At 42.0% G+C, this 24,497-nt stretch overlaps 1 protein-coding gene across 1 annotated transcript in view; it reads left to right on the forward strand.

Annotated features, from left to right (window-relative positions):
• The window catches only part of LOC124377359 (NACHT, LRR and PYD domains-containing protein 12-like), an 839,056-nt gene that overhangs the window by 611,046 nt on the left and 203,513 nt on the right, over positions 1-24,497 (forward strand). The window lies entirely within an intron of this gene.

Raw genomic sequence — 24,497 nt, forward strand, 5'->3', positions numbered from 1 at the left:
AATAATGTGGTGATAAAAAATAACTGTTCTTCATAAGTAAGTTTGTCCCTGATTAACAAGTCAGTGGCGACTGTGGCAAGGAAAAACTCCCCGAGACTGCAATAGGAAGAAACCTTAGGGAGGAACCAGACTCAAGAGGGAACCCATCCTCATCTGGGTTACACTGAATGTCCATTTATTGCAGATATACAAAGTTGTGGGGTACAGTGATGGTGATCAGAAGCAAACTGTAGTCCAGTTAATGTAGCAGACTGTTGACATTAACTATAGTCCAAATCCATCCGCAAAGCTCCCGTTCTTACTCCGGAATAAACTGGAGAAGGCAGCTTTTAACTCCCTACAGATGGTGGGATGTGACAAAAGCACAAATTAAAATTTTCTGTCAACATTACACTCTCAATGTCACAAGAGACATTGCCAGATATCTAAATGCTCTGGAGATAGAGACAGTGGAGAGTGTTTGGAGGCCACAGGGAATTTGGGGGCATATTGAAGCCCTCAAAACCAAAAAAGCCAAAATGAATGACCTGTTGGACACTGCAGTACAGGGGGCGCTGGTTCGCTCACGCTTTAGAAGAGTCAGTGAGATGGATGCTCCTTCTAAGTTCTTCTTCAGTTTAGAGCAAAAGAATGGACAGAAAAGATTCATGCATGCTGTGTGAACAGGATCAGGGGATCTCATATTAGAGCCTTCTGAAATTCACCAGCAGACAGTCAGGCGATATACCTGAGCCGGAAAAAAACGGATTACACAGAACACTGTTTGTGAGGCCACAAAAATTTAAAAATGGCTGATAAAATCAAGAGTTTTCATTGGTTTGAATGATGTGGATGTGTTTAAATGTGTGTGGTGTTGGGAGAATGCTTTGTGTTCTGTTACAGAAGGAGAATAATCTTTACACCAGAACTGAACTGATCACTCATGTTTTACTCAATTATGAAACCATATTAATACATATTTATTTATTATTTGATTTATTAAGTCACCCTGAATTTTATGATATGTGACTAAGTTTTGTAAAAACACACACACACACACACGCTCGCACGCACACACACACACACACACACACACACACACACACACACACACACACTCACACTCTCTAAATAAACCGTTTTAATATTCAGTTTATTTATTTGAATTCTCCCATTTACACAATCTATTGTTTATATTTCTGCTACCATCCATCCATCCATCTATCCATCCACACCACTCATATTAAAACCCACAAAGGATGTGTAATGTGTAGAAACTGGGAGAGTGATGTGTGTGTGTCATTGTGTATCTGCAGGTTGTGGGATTGTGGAGTATCAGATGAAGGCTGTGCTGCTCTCACTTCAGCTCTGAGATCAAACCCCTCACACCTGAGAGAACTGCATCTGTCTGATAATAAAGTAGGAGATTTAGGAGTGAAGTTTCTCTCTGCTGTACTGAAGAATCCTCACTGTAAACTGGAGATACTGGGGTAAGATCATCTCTCTGAGAGTCACATGACCTGCTCCTCAGTAACACACATTCTCTAATAGTGAGACTGAAGCAGAGCTTTTAGGTTCAGCATCAATGTTCTGAGGAGGAACTTTATAGTTTTATTATTTTAGTTTTGTTTGTTAGTTTAAATTAGTGTTGATTGACCACACACACACACACACACACACACACCTCTCTCTCTCTCTCTCTCTTTCTAGTGGAAAGAAAACAAAGGATGTGTAATGTGTAGAAACTGAGAGAGTGAAGTGTGTGTCATTGTGTATCTGCAGGTTGATGGATTGTGGAGTATCAGATGAAGGCTGTGCTGCTCTCGCTTCAGCTCTGAGATCAAACCCCTCACACCTGAGAGATCTGAGTCTGGATGGGAATAAAGTAGGAGACTCAGGAGTGAAGTTTCTCTTTGCTGTACTGGAGAATTCTCACTGTAAACTGGAGAAACTGAGGTAAGATCATCTCTCTGAGAGTCACATGACCTGCTCCTCAGTAACACACATTCTCTAATAGTGAAACTGAAGCAGAGCTTTTAGGTTCAGCATCAATGTTCTGAGGAGGACGTTTATAGTTTATTTTTTTTATTTTTGTTTTTTAGTTTAAATGAGTGTTTATTTAATTTTTTATATTTTTATAATCATGACTTTTTATTGACTTTTGTATTGTTTTAGTTTCTAATATCTAATAAACGTACAAAAGTGTTGATATAAATGTGAATGTGACGAGGCAGAATAATGAAGAAAGAGAAGATGATCAAATATCTAACACGCTACAAAAATCCCTCAGTGTAGAATTGAGCTGTTGTGACTTTTATTGCAGCTCAAAAGTCCAATTAAACCTGCAGCATTAAATCTGTATTTCCAGTAGATTAACACCTAAAAATACTGTTTGGAGCTGAAGAACCTACAGCTTCTTTTAATCCACATTCAAATTTCAAAGATCTCACTTTACATGTTCATCCTTTTCTCTCTCTTGGTCAGTAATGTGAGTGTGATGGTCAGTGATGCAAATGTGATGGTCAGTGATGTGAGTGTTATGGTCAGTGTTAGGAAGTTTTTCCTATCCGGCTCGAAGGACCAAATGTTAGGAAGTTCTCCACTCTAGCTCGAAGGACCATATAAGGATTTTCACTATCTGGTGTGCGCTGATCAGGGGATTGTACTCGCCCCAGCGTGTCAGTAAAAACATGGTACAGGATTCAGAACACTACTTTACTGGGTATAGAATAGATCGTATATGAGGTGATTCTTGCTGTCTTCTGTTAGCTGCTGTTCGGTAGGTTGCGTGATGCAGAATGTATTCTGAAAGGCCACTGCTGAATGGTCAGTGCTGAGTGACAGGTTGCACGATGTCGAATGGCCACTGGTCAATGACGACTGCTGCTCGTTGTTCTGGCCTTTACTACTCTTGATGGAGCATGGTGCACTGTGATGTCATTGGTAGCTTGTCATTGCTTGATAAATTGTATGTCTGCCTCTAGTGGTGAACAACCTGGAAAAGAGACTAACAAGTGGAAATCTACATAGTCATCATGTTTCCTCTCCTGTTTTCCTCTCTATCTGCTCTCTATTATCTCTCTCTCTTTCTCATGGAGATTCTGCAGGTGGGATACAAAGAGCAGGAAAGATACTCAGCTACTACTGAACTTTTTATTTGGGGAAGTGAAATGACCATATGATTGTGTATAAAAGGAAGTGAAATGGAAAAGAATGAACCGAATTAATCTTGTTTTTAGGGGTTTAATACAAACACGAGTAAAAATCCAGTTCGTATATCAGCAGATGTTCAGGAACATGGAAACTTTTCAGTACAAATGGGGAATAAATGAATGTATTTGTGATGTTGATCATGACGGCTTTCTGCATCTTAAAGTTTCAATTCAATCAAATGTTTCAACTTTTCAAAATGTTTTTTTAACTTTTAGCAATAAAGAGAACTAAAAGTCGAGTCTCTCCTCCACCCCACCTCTCTCTATCTCTCTCTCTCTCTCTCTCTCTCCTCCCTCTATCCTTCTCTCTCCTCCATCCCTTTCTGTCTCTCTCTCCCTCTTCCCCTCCCTACCTCTTCCCCTCCCTCTATCCTCCCTCCCTCCCTCTCTCTCTCTCTCTCTCTCTCTCTCTCTCTCTCCCTCTGCGCATGCGCGTGGGAATGGTGAGCGTGGCGTCCGGTCACTTTTTTTTCGGCGATTTTTGCAAATCATTCTTTAAACATCTAGGAACAATTTTGTGTGTGTGTGTGTGTGTGTGTGTGTGTGTGTGTACCAACGTGCCTGTACACGCACTCACGTGCGGTGTGTGAGTAAGAGTGTGTGTGAGTGAGTGTTTAGCATGGCGTCTTCGAGCGTGAGGTTGGTTGGAAAGTTTGACTCACCGGCACTGTGTGCAGGTGGTGTGCGGGGCGAGTGTAGAAGAATGTGTGTTGGTAATGTGGTGGGACATGAGAATATTGTCTCTGCCTCCCGTATGAACAGTGCTATAGTTGTTTTTCTGAACAGTATTGAGAAAGTGACTAACTAACTTGGTGTCTTTTAGGCGGATTGTGTTTATGGTTCTGAATAAAAATGTTGAGGAACTAAACGTAGTCTTTAAGTTCAGGATTGATTGGTTTGACTACAACGTCTTTGTCTCTACCAATTCAGAAATAAAATGTTTTAAATGTGGTCAGTTAGGGCATCTTGTTCGCGCCTGTCCTGAAAGACAGAGTGACCCCGGTGTCTCCAAGCGACGGGGGCGAGGAGCAGCTGAACCTGCTGGAGTCGTTCCTCCTGCGGCTTCAGCACGGGAGAAGCTTTGCTCGGCTGAACCGGGCCCAGAAAGGCCCTGCTCGGCTGAACTGGACCTGGAGAGGCCTTGTGAAACTGAAAAATTTATAGTGGAAGCAGTGCTGGAGCTGCCTGCGCTGACAGAGGCAGGCACAGGGGTGCAGAGCTGTCACCAGGAGACACCAGTCACTACACCAGTACAAGGGAACGGGGAGATGCGGAGATGGACGACGAGCCCTAGTTTAAGGTGCCGACTAAAAGGAAGAAGCGAGGTAGGGGGACAAGACGTGAAGGTAGATGAACCCGAATCAGACAATAAAGACGCAATGTCTGATTTAGTCTTTAATCTAGACTCTCAGGAGGAACCGTTAAATGTATTATATAGCACTGAGGACATTAAAGAGTTTTTAAGAACCACCAAGTGGCAAAAGAACGTATTAGTCGAGGAGTTTTTCCCAAACCACAAACAGTTTGTCAACGATTTAAAGCACTGAAGAAAGGAAAGAGCTTTTACAGATCAGGAAATCTTTAGATTAAGGTGATTTTAATTGTACATCAGACAATATGGACAGAAATCATGCAGAGCCTCATGTAGCTTTCCATAAGCGCCTGTGGGAGTTGGTGGAGACTCACAATCTCTGTGACATATGGAAAAAATGTTATTAGAAACAGAGACAGTACATGCGGGCTCACTCCCTAGACAACACGCTCTCCCTGGCGAGATTAGATCAATTTTATTGTTTTAAGAATCAACTAACTTTTTTTTACAAGATGCTCTATTTTTCCAGTAGGCATCTCAGATCATTGTATGGTTCAGTGTATTATCATTAAAAAGAATATTAAACCTAAGAGTGCCTACTGGCATTTTAACACCACACTTTTAGATGATGCTAATCTTAGAGAGTCTTTTATTTTCTTATGGAATTGTTTTAAATGTGAAAAGGCAGCTTTTAACTCCCTACAGCAGTGGTGGGATGTGACAAAGGCACAAATTAAAATTGTCTGTCAACAGTACACTTCCAATGTCACAAGAGACATTGCCAGATCTCTAAAAGCTCTGGAGATAGAGACAGTGGAACTCCAGAGTTTGGAGGCCACAGGAAATCAAGGGCATATTAAAGCCCTCAAAAGCAAAAAAGCCAAAATGAACGACCTGTTGGACACTGCAGTACAGGGGGCGCTGGTCCGCTCACGCTTTAAAAGGGTCACTGAGATGAATGCTCCTTCTAAGTTCTTCTTCAGTTTACAGCAAAAGAATGGACAGAAAAGGTTTATGCATGCTGTGTGAACAGAATCAGGGGATCTCGTATCAGAGCCTTCTGAAATTCACCAGCAGACAGTCAGCTTCTATTCGAAACTGTATAGCAGCGAGATGTCAGGGGCACAGGTGGTGAAAGGGAGCTTCCTTAATGACCTGCCTAAGCTCACAGAGTCAGTGGCCAGAGAGTTGGACAGGGAGCTGTCACTGTCTGAGCTTCAGGAGGCTCTCCAAGGCATGAAGAATGGGCGGGCACCAGGAATAGATGGTCTCCCTGTTGAGTTCTTTAAGGCATTCTGGGCAGTAATAGGGCAGGACGTGCTGGAGGTTCTAAGGGAGAGTGTGAAAGGTGATCAGCTCCTGTCAAACTGCAGGAGAGAGGTCTTGACCCTGCTGCCAAAGAAGGGAGACCTGACCTGAACTGGCACCTAGTGTCACTACTGTGCACTGACTGCAAGCTGCTGTCAAAAGCATTAGCATCGAGACTGATGAAGGTGATGGAGCAGATATTAATTTGTGACATTTTGGATCTCAGGCTATTGGGTTTAAAGACTGGTCTGATTCTCATGAGCATGAATACTTGTGGAAGGTGCTGGAAAGCTTTGGGTTCAACCCTGGTTTCATAGCCATGATCAAGTTGCTGAACAGTGAAATCGAGAGTGTACTGAAGGTCAATGGTGGTTTACATGCTCCTTTTAGAGTGTACAGAGTGATAAGGCAGGACTGTTCCCTCTTGGTATCTTGTACTCTCTGGCGATTGAACCTCGTTTAAACAAGTTAAAGAGTCATCTCTCTGGTTTTAACATTCCACATGTTCATGCCTCTATATGCTTAGCTTACGCAGATGACTTCGTACTCATGATAAACACACAAGATGATGCAAAGTTTTTAACTGACATTTTAAAGGACATTCAGGTTTTATCTTCTGCCAAGGTCAACTGGGGTAAAAGCGAAGCCATTTTAGTTGGGGAGTGGGGAGGTGGGCAACCTTCAATGCCATGAGGCTTAGCATGGAAAAGATGCGGTTTTAAATACTTGGGTGTCTACCTGGGGAGCATTGATTTTTTACATAAAAACTGGAAAGGTTCTGTAGAGCATGTGAAAGGCAGACTGAACAGGTCGAGACAGTTGGTCCCAAAGATGTCCTACAGGGGGCAAACGCTGGTCATCAACAACCTCGCCGCGTCGTCCCTCTAACACAAGCTAACACTGGTTGCTGGAGGAGCTTCTGGTGTACGGTGGGCAACTGGACATCTCCAGTGTGACCGTTACTGCACTGTCCAGAGCTCTAATCTCCTCGGGCATCATGACGCTCCGGGAGCTTGTGAACATCACGGGGTCAGACTTGTCGAGGGCAGAGGACTTGGCAGCGCATAGGAGACTGAGGTCCCTGCGTGTTGTCAATCAGCTCCTACACCGCTGGAGATCTGCACTAACATCAGAGGAGCATGCTCAGCTAATGGACTATCAACACACTGAGGCTGGTCCTGCAGAGGATAAACCCTTTCCCCAGCTGAACATCGCTCATGACCTCGACGGGTGTAAGCGCCCTCTCCTGGAGTGCTGGGGCGAAGGGGAGATGGACTTTGGGTCAGTGTCGGGGAAGCTGCTCTACAAAGCGTGTGTTAAGGTTTTGAATAAGAAAAAGCTGAGTGGGAGGGTAGACACCTCATGGAGAGGTTTTCAGGGTTGTAATGCTGATATTATGGTATAATCTCTGTGAAAACTTTTATTTCTGTTTTAAACCCTGATATTAAACCTTACTGTCCTTTTTGTTCACAGAGAGAAACAGTTTTTCATGCTTTTATTCACTGCTCCAGGTTGCAGTCACTGTTTGTGTTTCTACATTTTAAGGTCTTTTTATGTTGATTTTACTGTTCAGTGTTTTATTTTTGGTTTTAAATACATTAAGAAATACAGGTTCACCAACTGTAATTTTATCCTAAGATGACATAAAACAGATTCACAGAACATGACTTCCACAAAAAAGAGCTGATAAAATCAAAAGTTTTAATTGATTTTAATTTTTACAGAAGGATGAATGATATGGATATGGTTTAAATGTGTGTGGTGTTGGGAGAATGCTTTGTGCTCTGTTACAGAAGGAGAATAAACTCTACACCAGAACTGAACTGATCACTCATGTTTTACTCAATTATGAAACCATATTTATACATAATTATTCATTTATTTATTATTTTATTTATTATGTCACCCTGAATTTTATATGTGATTTATGTATATAAAGTTTTGTAAAATGAAAAAAAGTCTCTCTCTCACACACACACACACACACACACACACACACACACACACACACACACACACACACACACACACTCTCTTTCTCTCACACACACACACACACACACACACACACACACACACACACACACTCTCTCTTTCTCTAACACACACAGTCGCTCATTTACATACACACACACTGCATAAAAGAAACAGACTTGTTCTTGTCACTGAATAAACCATTTCAATATTTAGTTTATTTATCTGAATTCTCTCATTTACACAATCTATTGTTCATATTTCTGCTACCATCCATCCATCCATCCATCCATCCATCCATCCATCCATCTATCCATCCATCTATCCATCCATCCATCCATTTGTTCACACCACACATTTCAAAACACAAAGGATGTGTAATGTGTAGAAAGTGAGAGAGTGAAGTGTGTGTCATTGTGTATCTGCAGGTTGTGCTATTGTGGAGTATCAGATGAAGGCTGTGCTGCTCTCGCTTCAGCTCTGAGATCAAACCCCTCACACCTGAGAAAACTGAATCTGTCTAGGAATAAAGTACGAGACTCAGGAGTGAAGTTTCTCTCTGCTGTACTGGGGAATCCTCACTGTAAACTTGAGATACTGGGGTAAGATCATCTCTCTGAGAGTAACATGACCTGCTCCTCAGTAACACACATTCTCTAATAGTGAGACTTTTAGGTTTTTAGTGAGCTTTTAGGTTCAGCATCAATGTTCTGAGGAGGGAGTTTATAGATTAATTTTTTTTACTTTTGTTTGTTAGTTTAAATTAGTGTTGATTTAATTTTTCTCTTTTTATAATCATGACTTTTTATTGACTTTTGTATTGTTTTAGTTTCTAATATATAATAAATGTACAAAGTTTTGATATAAATGTGAATGTCACGAGGGAGAATAATGAAGAAAGAGAAGATGATCTAATATCTAACAAGCTACAAAAATCCCTCAGTGTAGAATTGAGCTGTTGTGACTTTTATTGCACCTTAAAAGTCCAATTAAACTTGCAGCATTAAATCTGTATTTCCAGTAGATTAACACTGATAATACTGTCTGGAGCTGAAAAACTCTCAGCTTCTTTTACTCCACATTCAGATTTCAAAGATTTTACTTTACATGTTTCTCCATTTCTCTCTCCTGGTCAGTGATGTGAGTCAAGTCAAATTTATTTCTATAGCGCTTTTCACAACAGACATTGTCTCAAAGCAGCTTTACAGAAATCAACAGTCAAGGTGAATGGTGTGCATTTATCCCTGATGAGCAGCTGTACAATACAGAACACTGGAGAGTGAGAATTAACATGAGAAATGTTCTTTCTACAGTCTTAAACAGTCTTTATGGTTAGTAGCTCCTAGTTTTATGAGCTCAACATTTGTGATCATAACAGATCCAGCATCAGCTTCTCCATGCCAGAGCCTTTAAACACTCCAGGAGGTCCAATGTCAAAACTCCACACATGTAGTGGGATCCAGTTGGCACTGGTACGTCTCTAGATGGTTCGGGATGTTTGCGAGTTCGGCATCTACTTCTTCAAAGGTCCATAATCTTAATAAGGTGGGACGTGACTGGAGCTGGCCAAACCTCAGGATGGGGAGAGAAAGAGAAGCAGTGGAGAGAAATTAACGTAGCTGCTGTTCATGATATTAACAGCAGAAGTTGATAATGTGATGTGATCAGATGTTCTGGAGCACAAGGTTATGATGTGTGACGTATGTTATGTGTAGGCTTTGCTGAAAATATGTTTTTAATCTGCACTTAAACTGATAGAGTGTGTCTGAGCCCCGAACACTGTCAGGAAGACTATTCCAGATTTTAGGAGCTAGATGTAAAAATTTTCTACCGCCTTTAGTGGACTTTGCTATTCTAGGAACTACTAGAAGCCCAGAGGTTTGAGATATTAAGGAGCGTGGCAGATTGTAGCGTGTTAAAAGACTAGAGAGATACATGGGAGCCAAACCATTTAGTGCTTAATAAGTAAGAAGTAGTAGTTTGAAGTCTATTCGAAACTTAACAGGAAGCCAATGTAGGGATGATAAGATTGGGGTTATATGGTCATATTTTCTTGACCTTGTAAGAACTCTTGCTGCCGCATTCTGAACTAACTAAAGCTTGTTTATTAATGATGCAGGACATCCACCTAGTAATGCATTACAATAATCTTTTCTGAGGGTCATGACCGCATGGACGAGCTTCTCTGCATCAGATATAGATAACATGTTTCTTAACTTAGAAATATTTCTAAGGTGAAAGAAGGCTGTTTTTGTAACTTGGTTAATGTGATTTTTAAAAGTTGCTGTCTAAAATAACTCCTAGGTCTTTTACTGTTGAACTAGTGGTTACAGAACATCCGTCTAAATGCAGGTTGAGATTCTGGAGCTTCTGTATACTGATTTTTGGGCCGATGAGCAAAATCTCCACCTATCAGAATTTAATAGTAGAAAATGATGGGTCATCCAATCTCTTATTTCTTTAACACACTCAGTTATCCGAGTTAATTGAACTGTATCGCCTGGTTTTGTTAAGATATATAGCTGGGTATCATCAGCATAACAATGAAAGCTAATTCCATGCCTTCTAATAATATCTCTTAAGGGAAGCATGTATATTATGAAAAGCAGGGGTCCTAGAACTGAACCTTGCTTCACGCCATAATTTACCAGCATTAGCCTGGATAACTCTCAATTTAAGTCTACGAAATGGTAACGACTGGACAGGTAGGATTTAAACCAGCTTAATGCCTGTCCCTGAATGCCAATGTAGGAGGAGATCATGGTCTATAGTGTCGAATGCAGCACTAAGATCTAGTAAAACCAACAGCGAGATGAAGCCTTGGTCTGAAGCTAAAAACAGGTAATTAGTTATTTTAACTAGGGCAGTTTCTGTGCTATGATGGGGCCTAAAACCTGACTGAGCTGACTCTTCAAATATATTGTTCTCTTGCAAGTGGGAACATAACTGGGCAGCGACAATCTTTTCTAATATCTTAGACATAAATGAGAGATTTGAAATTGGTCTGTAATTCGATAGTGTGTTTGGATCCAGATTAGTTTTTTTAGAGGGGCTTAAAAACTGCTAACTTGTGGGATTTAGGGACGTGACCTAACGATAGTGAGGAGTTAATAATATTGAGAAGAGGCTCACCAGCTGCATGTAACACTTCCTTCAATAGATGAGTTGGAATCGGATCTAACTGACATGTTGTTGATTAAGCTTTGGTAATAACATTATACAGCTCTTCCTGTCCTATACATGTAAAACATTGTAGATGTGGAGTTGTAGGCGAGACAATGTCAGAAGATGCTGTCAGAGGTTGGACCGCCACAATTGTTTTTCTAATGTTATCTATTTTTTCAGTGAAGAAATTCATAAAGTCCTCACTACTAAACTGTGATGGAACACATTTTTCAGATACCTGATTTGTAGTTAGTTTAGCTACAGTACTGAAAAGGAACCTGGGATTGTTTTTGTTGTTTTCTATGAGTTTGCTCAGGTGTTGAGCTCTAGCAGCTTTTAACGCCTGTCTCTAGCTGAGCATACTGTCTTTATATGCAATTCTAAATACTTCCAATTTAGTTTTCCTCCATTTTCTCTCCAGATTACGGACTGTTCTCTTGAGGGCATGCATATGACTATTATACCAAGGTGTAGGTGTTTGTTCTCTAAACTTTTTTAACCGGATGGGGGCAACAGTGTCTAATGTGCTAGTGAAGATAAGGTCTATGTTGTTAACCATTTCATCAAGATTATTAGCAGTTATGGGTTTAGTGAGAAATTGAGATGAATCGGGCAGGTTATTTATGAATCTGTCTTAGTGGTCAGAACAATAGTCCTACCAGGTTGATAACGTTGTGAAACACGGCTAATCTGCTCTACCGGCAGTGTGTACAGTATGAGATAATGGTCTGTGATGTCATCACTCTGAGGTAAAATATCTATATCAGTGACTTCTGCTCCGTGGGATATTATCAAGTCTAATGTGTGGTTGAGGCGATGAGCGATGAGTTAAAAAAACTCTTTTGTTTAACCCCAAAAGAGTTTAATAAGTCCACAAATGATAGTCCTAGGGCATCGTTTGCATCATCTACATAAATACTAAAATCTTATACATGCAGCACTTTATCAAAATTTATCAAGAGGTCTGATAAAAAACAGGCAAACTCTTGAAGAAAATTTGCGTAGGGCCCTGGGGGTCTGTACACGGTGACCAGAGTGAATTTTCTATGTATGTCTGAAAGTAATATTTTAAGAATGAGCACTTCAAATGATTTAAAACTGAATCCTAATCTCTGACTAACATTAAGAGAGGCAATATAAATGGTTGCTACACCTCCCCCACGACCAGTCTGACGGGGCTCATGCTTATAAATCACCTGGTTTAAAAAGTGGGTGTGATGCTCAGTAATGTGAGTGTGATGGTCAGTGATGAGTGTGATGGTGTGTGATGTGTGATCTAGTTCAAAGTACCATATAAGGATTTTCACTATCTGGTTTTCACTGATCAGGGGATTGTACTCGCCCCAGCGTGTCAGTAAAAACACGGTACAGGAATCAGAACACTCAACTTTACTGGGTATAGAATTGATCGTATATAAGGTGATTAATGCTGTCTTCTATTACCTGCTGTTCGGCAGGTTGCATGATGCTGAATGCATGCTGCTGCTTGGTGTTCTGGCTTATTATACTCTTGATGGAGGACAGTGTGCTGTATTGTCATAGGTAACTTGTCATGCTTGGAAAACTGTATGTCTTTGTGATGATGATCATGACGACTTTCTGCAACTAAAATTCAATTAAATTCAATCAAATGTTCCAACTTTTCTAAATGTTTTTTAACTTTCAGCAATAAAGAGACCTAAAAGTCAAGTCTGTAATGCGGGAGAACCAGTATACGCAAACAACGTTTAATGAGGAAAAAAGGCAGGAATCACACAAATACGTGCAGCGAAGCTGTGTAGTCCCGATAATGCAAATGGTAGTTCGTGTAAAGAATCCACGGGTCCGCGCTAATGGAAGCGCGGCGCTGGTAGCAGCGGATAAGCGTGGTGCAGACAGCGTGAACGTGGAAAACAATAACAGACAAAGTGTGTGTGTGTGAGTGAGTGGTTTATATGTGTGCGTAGGAATGGAAGTCAGGTGTGACGGATTAGTAATCAGGCGAGGAGCTCCGTGGGTGAAGATGCAGGGTGCTCCCTGACACCACCCCCTCCCCAAGGGGCGGCACTGGACGCCCTGACCCTGCGACGAGGCCAACCCATAGCCCGGGGCGCCGGGGGCCGCGGGTGAGCGGCGTGGAACTCCCCCAGCAGCGCCGGGTCCAGCACGTCCTGTCTGGCCACCCAAGACCGCTCCTCTGAGCTGTATCCCTCCCAGTCCACCAAGTACTCAAGGCGACCCCTGCACCATCGGGAATCCAACACCTCTCATACTGCTTAGACGCTTGGCTGATCCACGACCTCCGGCTGGACGGGAGCCAAGGGGCCACCTGGAGGGTAAGAGACGGAGAGACACAGGCTTTAGTAGGGACAGGTGACAGGTTGGGTGTATGCGGTACCTTGGCGGCAAGTCCAGCCGGTAGAACATGTCGCTGAACCGCCTGGCAACCCTAAAGGGCCCGATGAACTGGGGGGGCTTAACTTGCGGCATGGGAGCCTCAGCCATAGGTCTCTCGTTGACAGCCAGACCTAGTCCCCGGGACGGAAACACGGGGACTCCAAACGACGAGCATCGGCGTGTCTGCGAGTGTTACGGATCGCCCGACGCAGTTGTGTGTGTGCTGACTCCCAGACCCGGTTGCTCTTCTGGAACCTGGAGTCCACTGCGGGCACATTACTGGGCTCGTCCGACCAGGGGAACAAGGGTGGCTGGAACCCCAGCACGCACTGAAAGGGGGTGAGGCCTGTGATGTCTTGGCGGAGCGAGTTCTGTGCGTATTCCACCCACGGCAGGAAACGACACCGATTCCCCTGGTCCTGGCTGCAGTAGACCCTCAGCTACTGGCTCAGCTCCTGGATCTTCTACTCAGCTTGACCGTTGGACTGGTAGCTGGAAGTGAGGTTTACTGATACCCTCAGAAGCTGAAAGAAGCCCTCCAGATGCGTGAAGTGAACTGAGGCCCTCGGTCTGAGACAATCTCCTCCGGTAGGCCGAAAGTCCGGAAGACGTGGTGGAACAGGGCCTCATCTGTTTCAAGGGCGGTAGGTAGACCCTTTAGGGGGATGAAGCGGCAGCCCTTGGAGAAATGATCCACCACCACTAGGATACACGTGTTGCCTTCTGACCACGGCAGGTCGGTCACAAAGTCGATGCCCAAATGGGACTAGGGGCGCTGAGGGACGGGGAGCGGCACCAGCTTACCCACAGGCAGGTGACATTGGACCTTGGACATGGCGCAGGTGGCACACCCCTGAACGAAACGGGTGATTTTCTTGGTCATTCCGGGTCGCCAGTTGCGCGTCTGGACGAGCTGGACCATCCGTTTCTCGCCCGGGTGGCCCGTACCCAGCCTCAAGGCACCCCTCGGGGCCCAGTTCTTGGAGAGAGGCCGTGCGGATCTCCTCGTCGATCTCTCAGACAATGGGCCCCACGATGAGTGCAGGTGGAAGGATGGGGTCTGGATCGCTGGGTTCTTCTGGCCCGAACACTCGGGAGAGGGCGTCGGCCTTTCCATTCAGTGCCCCGGCTCGGTAAGTGACATGGAACCGGAACCGGGTAAAGAACCGCCTGCCTGGGGTTTAGTCTCCGGGGCTCCTGTAGGTACTGGAGGTTTTTGTGGTCTGTAATTATGGTGAACGGGTGTTCCGCTCCCTCCAGCCAGTGTCTCCACTCTTCCAGGGCGAGCTTTATTGCCAGGAGCTCCCGGTTGCCGATGTCATAATTCTGTTCGGCCGTGGAGAGCTTGTGTGAGTAGAAAGCGCACGGGTAGAGCTGGGGAGGGGTGCCCGACCGCTGGGAGAGAGCAGCCCCTACGCTGGTTAAGGAGGCATCGACCTCGACCACGAACGGCCTCCTGGGATCAGGGTGGCGCAACACGGGAGCGAGACAGAAGCGCCGGCAGAGCTCGTGGAAGCCCTCCTGAGCCTCCTGGGGAGTGAAGTGAGGGGAGTGGTGACCCAGCTCTAGCCCTGGATGAACCGGCGGTAGAAGTTAGCGAAGCCCAGGAAGCGTTGGAGCTCTTTGATGGTCTCTGGGACGGGCCAGTCCCGCACAGGTTTCACTTTCCCCTCGTCCATCTGTATCCGTGTGCGCTGATCACGTAACCCAGGAAATGGATCTGAGGGCGTTGGAACTTGCACTTTAAGAGGTTCAGGTATAGATGGTGCAAACAGAGTGCTCCGAGAACATCACGCATGTGGCCGTGGTGTTCCTCCAGTCTTCGTGAGATGCGGGTTGTCGTCAATGTAGACCATGACGAACTTCTGGAGGTAAGGCTGGAGCACCTCGTTCATGAACCCCTGGAAGACTGCCGGAAAGATGGAGAGGCCGTACGGCATGACCCGGTACTCATAGTGCCCAGACGGTGTGATGAAGGTGGTTTTCCACTCGTCCCCCTTTCTGATGCGCACCAGATTGTAGTGAACACCTGAGCTTTCCTTAGGTCCTCCAGGGCCGCTGAAACTAGCGGGAGGGGGTAAGGGAGAGGAGCGATCTGGGCGTTCAGCTGCCGGTAGTCAATGCAGGGATGGAGGCCCCCGTCCTTTTTCCCCACGAATTAGAAACTTGACGCCGCCAGGGAGGTAGACGGGGCAAAGAACCCCTGTCGGAGAGCCTGCTGGACATACTCCTCCATTGCTCAGTGTTTAGGGACAGACAGGGGATAGATCCGGCCTTTGGGCAGCTTGGGGAGCAGGTCCTGTCAAGGCTCTTGTGATCCTGTACGGGAGCCGGGAGAGGCAGTGCTTCTTGCAGTGGGGACTCCACTCCAGGATGTCACAAGCCAGGGTCTTCCCAGGATGACACTTAGCGTGGAGTCCTTAAGCACCATGAACCGGATCTCCTCCTGGTGGAATAATCCGACTCGCAGCTTCACGACCTGTGCACAATACTTCACCCAGCCCCGGCCCAGTGGACGTCCCTGGATGGTCTGGACAGCTAAATCCTGGGAGCCTCTCTCTCGGGGGAGCTGCTCTCGGGGGAGAGATGAAGTTTTGTGCGGAGCCGGAGTCGGCCAGAGCCCGCACCGAGATGGAGAGAGCAGGGGTTAGCAGCATCACGGTGAGCTTACACAATGGTTAAATGTCAGAGGGGAACTTCACGGTTCTCACCGCGGTGCGAGCAGGGCGTGTGGGGCATCTGGCGATGGAGTGACCCGGCTTTTCACAGTACAGGCATTTACCGGCGGCCAGGCGGCTGTTCATCTCCCTCCGGGACAGCCTTTGTAAACCCAGTTGCATCAGCTCAGTATACGCAAACAACGTTTAATAGGGAAAAAAGGCAGGAATCACACAAATATGTGCAGCGAAACGGTGTAGTCCCGATAAGGCAAAAGGCAGTTTGTGTAAAGAATCCACGGGTCCATGCTGAGGGAAGCGCGGCGCTGGCAGCAGCGGATAAGCATGGTGCAGACAGCGTGAACGTGGAAAACAATAACGGACAAAGTGTGTGTGAGTGAGTGGTTTATATGTGTGCGTGGGAATGGAAGTTAGGTGTGACGGATTAGTAATCAGGCGAGGAGCTCCGTGTGGGCGGAGCACGCAGGGGTGAAGACGCAGGGTGCTCCCTGACAAAGTCTCTCCTCCATCCATCATTCATTTAATTTTTTAATCACTTTAAGGGATTTTGTAAAAGAATCAAACTCATTAAAAAACGCAAAAAAAACGTTAGTTTCACTTTCTTCAAGTACTTCGATTTGTGTAAAAAAACTATTCCCATCAGAAGTATATTATAAACAAGAAAGTCGTCTTTGTTATTGTTTATTATAAGTCCAAAGATAATGTTCTTCACAGTGAAAGTTCTTAGATGGGGAACCTTTGGGTAAAGCCAGTTATGGATATCAGACCATAAAGTGTCTGAAGTAACAGTCTGCAGCAGGAGAAAGTTTGTGGAGGAACGTCTGTGTAAAAGTGTAGAAACTAATCTTTATGTGATGATATACTGCAGCATCTCCAACATCACTGCATATGAATGTCCTTCCTCAAAGTTGCTTTCAATTCATTCCAGTTTCTCCTTGCTGCATTATATTTAAAGGTGCACTAATTAAAATAAAAAAATAGTTTAAAGTAAATGGAGAACTTTACACATGTACAAGAAAAAAGTTATAAGATTTCATACTTCTTGTATATTTTGAATGACAGGTTTACTGATCAGAAAGTGTTTCATTCACAAACTATACCTCTCTTTTCCAATTTGTCTGAATCCTCCTTGTGTTTTTGAATTTGTTATTTTTGTTTTTGCATTTGTTTGTGTTTTCTAATTTGTTAATTTGTTTTCTGATTTGTTTGTGTTATTGCACTTCTCGGCCACCGTACTTTCTCTCTCTTTCTCTCTCTCTCTCTCTCTTTCTAGTGGAAAGAACACAAAGGATGTGCAATGTGTAGAAACTGAGAAAGTGAAGTGTGTGTCATTGTGTATCTGCAGGTTGATGGATTGTGGAGTATCAGATGAAGGCTGTGCTGCTCTCGCTTCAGCTCTGAGATCAAACCCCTCACACCTGAGAGAACTGAGTCTGTCTGGGAATAAAGTAGGAGACTCAGAAGTGAAGTGTCTCTCTGATCTGAAGGATGATAAACGTTACAAACTACAGACACTGAAGTGAGTAATAATCTGTTTTATATAAACACTGAAACTGATGTAATGATTAGTGTTATTTACTACATTAATGTTATTTACTACATCAGTGTTATTTACTACATCAGTGTTATTTACTACATTAATGTTATTTACCGCATTAGTGTTATTTACTACATTAGCGTTTTTTACTACATTAGCGTTATTTACTACGTCAGCGTTATTTACTATGTCAGCGTTATTTACTACATTAGTGTTATTTACTACATTAGCGTTATTTACTACATTAGTGTTATTTATACATTGGTTATTTACTAAATTACCGTTATTTACTACATTAGTGTTATTTACTACATTAGCGTTATTTACTACATTAGCGTTTTTTACTACATTAGCGTTATTTACTACGTCAGCGTTATTTACTATGTCAGCGTTTTTTACTACATTAGCGTTATTTACTACGTCAGCGTTATTTACTACATTAGTGTTATTTATACATTGGTTATTTACTACATTACCGTTATTTACTACATTAGTGTTATTTACTACATTAGCGTTATTTACTACATTAGTGTTATTTATACATTGGTTATTTACTACATTACCGTTATTTACTACATCAGTGTTATTTACTACATTAGTGTTATTTACTACATCAGTGTTATTTACTACATTAGCGTTATTTAGCACATTAGCGTTATTTAGCAAATTAGTGTCATTTAATACATTAGTGTTATTTACTACATCAGCGTTATTTACTACATTAGCGTTATTCAGCACATTAGCGTTATTTATTAGATGATGATCATCTTTTATTATCTTATATAATATTGGATTTCCTGTAAGCAGCTGGTTTCCTCACTCGGACAGTCCTTTTATCTCTCCACCTCCACACCGTGTCTTCTATCATTCCTGTAAAATTCCCCTCAGCTTGTTCTTAAAGTCTGCACTTTAATATCCATGTAGAACAAGAGAGAAGCTCCACAGCGGGTGATCTTTATTAAAAGTAGCAAAAACTCTACAGCCTGGAAGTGCTGTAGTGCAGTGCAGTGATGTGATGCAAATATCTGCTCATGTTCCTCTTCCATCTTCTGCACCTTCTCATTTGTTCTCACTAAATGTTCTACCAAAGATATTATATAAGCATGAAGAAATGCTGAAGGACAAATGATACACTGGAATCAAATCCTGGTTTCCTTGAAGCAGAGATAATTACCTGCTGCTGATTATCAAACACCACCTTCTAGTTTTCTGTTACTGATTCACTTCTTTCTCTTGTAGATTTTACTGGTGATGAACAATTGTGTGTGAAGACTCCAGTGTTCCTGCATTTCCATGTCTGCAAACCGAGAACACGTTAATCTACAGGATCTGAGGAGTTGATGTGAAAAAGCCTAGAGCAGAAAGAGTCCAAATCACATGTCCAAATCACTATCTTTATGCTACAGGATCAGACGCAATAATTTTTTTATTTTTTCTCTGATCTGATCTCTATTTCTTACTAGTATCAGGTGATCATACACATACTCACACACACACACACACACACACACACACACACACACACACACACCTGGATGTGTATTATATGTATATGATGTATTATATAATATTTCCTACAAAAACACCCATCCCATAAAACTGCAATCATTTTATCTAAAATATAGAAGAAAAATAAATGGAGTTTTATTTACTCTTCTTTCTTTCTTTTTTTCTTTCTTTCTTTCTTTCTTTCTACACCACTTTTTGGAAATTTCCCTACAAATAAAGTTTTATCTTAAAGGCTTATTATCTTCTAGTGTGTTCTTTATTTTGTTTTTATTCTGCTCAGTCCATTCCTCCTCCTCACACATGTTCCCTCCATTCACTTTTTTTTCCATTCACCCAGATTCATCCACCATCACATCCCAGCACTCGGCCATGAAGGCAATGAAATGTTCCACAGTGTAAATCATAGAAAGCAGAGATTCAGAGTGACCCTCATTACCAAGATCACTGTAGGCCACTATTTAATTACTTTCTGTTAGATATGAAGTGTTTTACATTTTCATGTGTTCCACTTTTTTTTCCTCCAGAGGAAAAGAGTTTAAGACTGATGGTATTGTAAGTTTGCAATTTACTGAATCTGTGTTGATTTATTCCTTGATGGAGACTCAGAGCACTTTTAGCAGGGTGAGTAGATCAAGATTAGGTCAGGTTGTTGGACATCGCAGCTCAGCTTACATTTATATTTATTGCATGCAGCAGATGCCCTTATCCAGAGCGACATACAAAAGTGCTTTGAATCTCTTTACCTGTGAATAAATCAACACTGGTTCATGAGATTACAGACTTAGGATACCATCAGCCTAAAACTCTGTTGACAGAATTTTTAGCACTTTTTTTTATATGAGAAAACAATGAAAAAGTGCAAGTGTTTCAGGAAGAGGAAAGATCCTTACCCATCGTTTGAAGTTGGGCAGTGACTGACAGCTGTTCAGACATCTAGGGGAAGTTAATTCCACCACCTTGGTGGCAGAACAGAGAAGAGTCTTCATGTACACCTACCTTTTACCCTGAAAGTTGTTGTTTCTAAGCAAGCACAGGTTCTCTAAGATAAGTCATAGTCTCAAAACAGGATTTGTTAACCAGTGACTATCCAGAGCCAAAGCCAGGGAGCAGACAAACAAAGACAAGCCCTGTCCAAATGGCAGAGGCAGAGTCAAGTTATTTATAATAATAATCTTAGCATCACAAAAAAAAATATATATATAAATAAACAAAATTTTGTTTTTTACACCAACATAACAAATGCAGCTTCCAGAAACAAGTCTGGTCAGTCAATTCCATTAGTTATTATTTATTAGACCCCCAGGGACCCTACTCTAATTTTCTTTTAGAATGTGCTGATTTCATCACAAATCTCGCTTCTACATCTTTATACAAAGCATTAATATTAATATGACTTTAATATTTATTTTGATATTTAGGGAGACTCTTTAAAAGCAGCAGTTGTGTCCATTCTAGATTCAGTAGAAATTAATCAGAATGCTATAGGACCCACTCATAGTGGTGACACAATCTTAATTTAAAACTAATATTTTGATTAAATATTAAAAATATCGTAATAATTTCCCAGACTGAGGTTATTTCAGATCATTACTGTATCTCCTTTAAAATCTGCAGTCGGTCATAGTGTAAATACTTTGCCACGTTACCGTGTTAAATGTACATTCACATCAACTACAGCAGCATGGGTTATCTATATTAACTGGATATCCCTCTGACCTCACAGACCTCAAATCTGCAACTGAATGTCCGCAATCAACTTTCTGTTATACTTTAGACTTTTAGAGCTCCCATTAAAACTAAAATGATCAGAGAGAAAAAATGTGTACCATTGTACAATGATCATCTGCTATGCTATGATAGCTGCTGTTAAAAAGTGTAATGTATTCAGTAAGATGTAACAGTAAGCAGCTTTCAGAAGTTAACAAAATAAAAATAAAAATAAATACATACATAAATTAATTAATAATAAATCAGTGTTTATTTCTATCTATTTATTCATGTATTATTTTATTTTTATTTTTTATATATTAAATATTGTTAGATTTTTATCATGCCTTAACAAAAAAATCATTTTTGGAATCTTGGAGAGGTTTCCCATGTGATCCAAGATGCCGGTTTTGTCTTTTCTGATCAGGAATCACACAGCACACAGAATATATATATATATATATATATATATATATATATATATATATATATATATATATATACACACACAGTGAGGAAAATAAGTATTTGAACACTCTGCTATTTTGCAAGTTCTCCAACTAGAAATCATGGAAGGGTCTGAAAATGTCATCGTAGGTGCATGTGCACTGTGAGAGACATAATCTAAAAAAAAAAAATCCAGAAATCACAATGTATGATTTTAAAACTATTTATTTGTATGATACAGCTGCAAATAAGTTTTTGAACACCTGAGAAAGTTAAAATTTGGTACAGTTGTTTGCAATTACAGAGGTCAAACGTTTCCTGTAGTTTTTCACCAGGTTTGCACACACTGCAGGAGGATTTTGGCCTCCTCCACACAGATCTTCTCTAGATCAGTCAGGTTTCTGGCCTGTCGCTGAGAAACACAGGGTTTGAGCTCCCTCCAAAGATTCTCTATTGGGTTTAGGTCTGGAGACTGGCTAGACCATGCCAGAACCTTGATATGCTTCTTACAGAGCCACTCCTTGGTTATCCTGGCTGTGTGCTTCGGGTCATTGTCATGTTGGAAGACCCAGCCTCGACCCATCTTCAATGCTCTAACTGAGGGAAGGAGGTTGTTCCCCAAAATCTCGCAATACATGGCCCCGGTCATCCTCTCCTTAATACAGTGCAGTCGCCCTGTCCCATGTGCAGAAAAACACCCCCAAAGCATGATGCTACCACCCCCATGCTTCACAGTAGGGATGGTGTTCTTGGGATGGTACTCATCATTATTCTTCCTCCAAACACGTTTAGTGGAATTATGACCCAAAAGTTCTATTTTGGTCTCATCTGACCACATGACTTTCTCCCATGGCTCCCATGATCATCCAAATGGTCATTGGCAAACTTAAGACGTGCCTGGACATGTGCTGGTTTAAGCAGGGGAACCTTCCGTGCCATGCATGATTTCAAACCATGACGTTTGTGTATTACCAACAGTAGCCTTGGAAACGGTGGTCCCAGCTCTTTTCAGGTCATTGACCAGCTCCTCCCGTGTAGTTCTGGGCTGATTTCTCACCTTCCTTAGGATCATTGAGACCCTACGAGGTGAGATCTTGCATGGAGCCCCAGTCCGAGGGAGATTGACAGTCATGTTTAGCTTCTTCCATTTTCTAATGATTGCTCCAACAGTGGACCTTTTTTCACCAAGCTGCTTGGCAATTTCCCCGTAGCCCTTTCCATAGGTGTACACTTTTGTCTCTAGTGTCTTTGGACAGCTCTTTGGTCTTGGCCATGTTAGTGGTTGTATTCTTACTGATTGTATGGGGTGGACAGGTGTCTTTATGCAGCTAACGACCTCAAACAGGTGCATCTAATTTAGGATAATAAATGTAGTGGAGGTGGACATTTTGAAGGCAGACTAACAGGTCTTTGAGGGTCAGAATTCTAGCTGATAGACAGGTGTTCAAATACTTATTTGCAGCTGTATCATACAAATAAATAGTTTAAAAATCATACATTGTGATTTCTGGATTTTTTTTTAGATTATGTCTCTCACAGTGGACATGCACCTACGATGACAATTTCAGACCCCTCCATGATTTCTAAGTGGGAGAACTTGCAAAATAGCAGGGTGTTCAAATACTTATTTTCCTCACTGTATATACACAGTAGACTCTGGAAAACCCCTGAGCCAAAACTGATTCTGATTGGGTAAGAAGACACAGTAACCAGAGATGTGTGAGTCCAGACAAAGACATTCCGTGTACCTTACATACTCACATCGTAAAGATCCTATAGACACTGCACAGATAACATAGGAATGTGTGTTTAGAGAACTAGTATAAGGCCCATCTTAATACTAATATATATCTCCACCACCTTCTCCACCTCTTTTCCCTGTAACCACACTACTCCACTGCCCTCCCTCTCATTCACACACATGTACTCTGTCTTACTCCTACTGACTTTCATTCCCCTTTTCTCCAGTGTGCACCTCCACCTCTCCAGGCTCTTCTTCACCTGCTCCCTACTCTCACCACAAATCACAATATCCTCCACAAACATCATAGTCCACAGAGACTCCTGTCTGACCTCGTCCTTCACCCTATCCATCACCACTGCAAACAGGAAAGAGCTCAGAGCTATTTATGTGGAAACAGTTACCAAAATAAAACACCTTCTATGACAGAATCTGTTTTATTAGCCAATGTATTTCATTTAGTCCTAAGATCTATGATTTTAGCCTCAACCCAAGCACTTCAGGCCGTCCCCCACGTTTTTCACAGTAATGCACTTTTATTTTCATTCAAAAAGGTGATTAATTTTGCTCATATTTCTGTAAGTTGATTGAAAGGATAAACCACTTGAGATGAACCATCTAGTTCTCAAGGGGGTCCTTAACAAATAGACAGAAACTACTGTACATAAAGCAAAATAGACAAAACAATTCAAATACACTCACACATACACAGAGAAAAACTCGCCCAGGTCCAGCCACTCCCCACCACACCAACTTGTTCCCTTAAGAATGTTTAAATACATGCAGTAAATGTACAAATACTAATACAGAGCTCTGCATGCATTAACATGCATAAACAACTTACTATACACATTACTTCTTATATCTCAATTGTAATTTTAAGCAAGATTAGATTGTTTGAAGTTGAGTAAAAAGACATGCCATAAATGATGAATTAATAATGCAGTGTGATGTCAAATTAAACAAGATTCCACATATAAATATGCTTATTCTATACACTATATTGCTAAAAGTTTGTGGACACCTGGCCATAATATTTATATGTGATTTTTTAACATCTCATTCCACATTAAGTCTCCATTTGCTCTTATAATAACTTTCCCTCTCTGGGAAGATGTTCCACTAGATTATGGATTGTGTTTGTGGAGATTTGTGCTCATTCAGACAGAAGAGTCTTAGTAAAGTCAGGTAGTGATGTAGGTGAGGTGAAGAGGACTTGGGTTCAATAGGGTTGAGGTAAGAGCTCTATTGCAGGAGATCTTACACTCAAACCAATGCAAATCATATCTTAATAGCGTTTGCTTTGTTCACAGGGGTATAGTCATGCTGGAACATGTTTGGGTCTCCTGGTTCAAGTGCAGAGAAATTGCATGCTACTGCATTCAAACACATCATATACAATTGTGTGTCTTCAGATTTGCGATAACAGTTTAGGAAAGAACCAACTATGGATGTGAAAGTCAGGTGTCCCAATACTTTTGTCCTTATAGTGTATCTCTTTCTTTTTACTTCAGCTATTACCGTGTATCAACTATATAACGATCACATTTTT

Source organism: Silurus meridionalis, chromosome 23 (genome assembly GCF_014805685.1).
Source record: "Silurus meridionalis isolate SWU-2019-XX chromosome 23, ASM1480568v1, whole genome shotgun sequence".
Lineage (NCBI taxonomy): Eukaryota > Metazoa > Chordata > Actinopteri > Siluriformes > Siluridae > Silurus > Silurus meridionalis.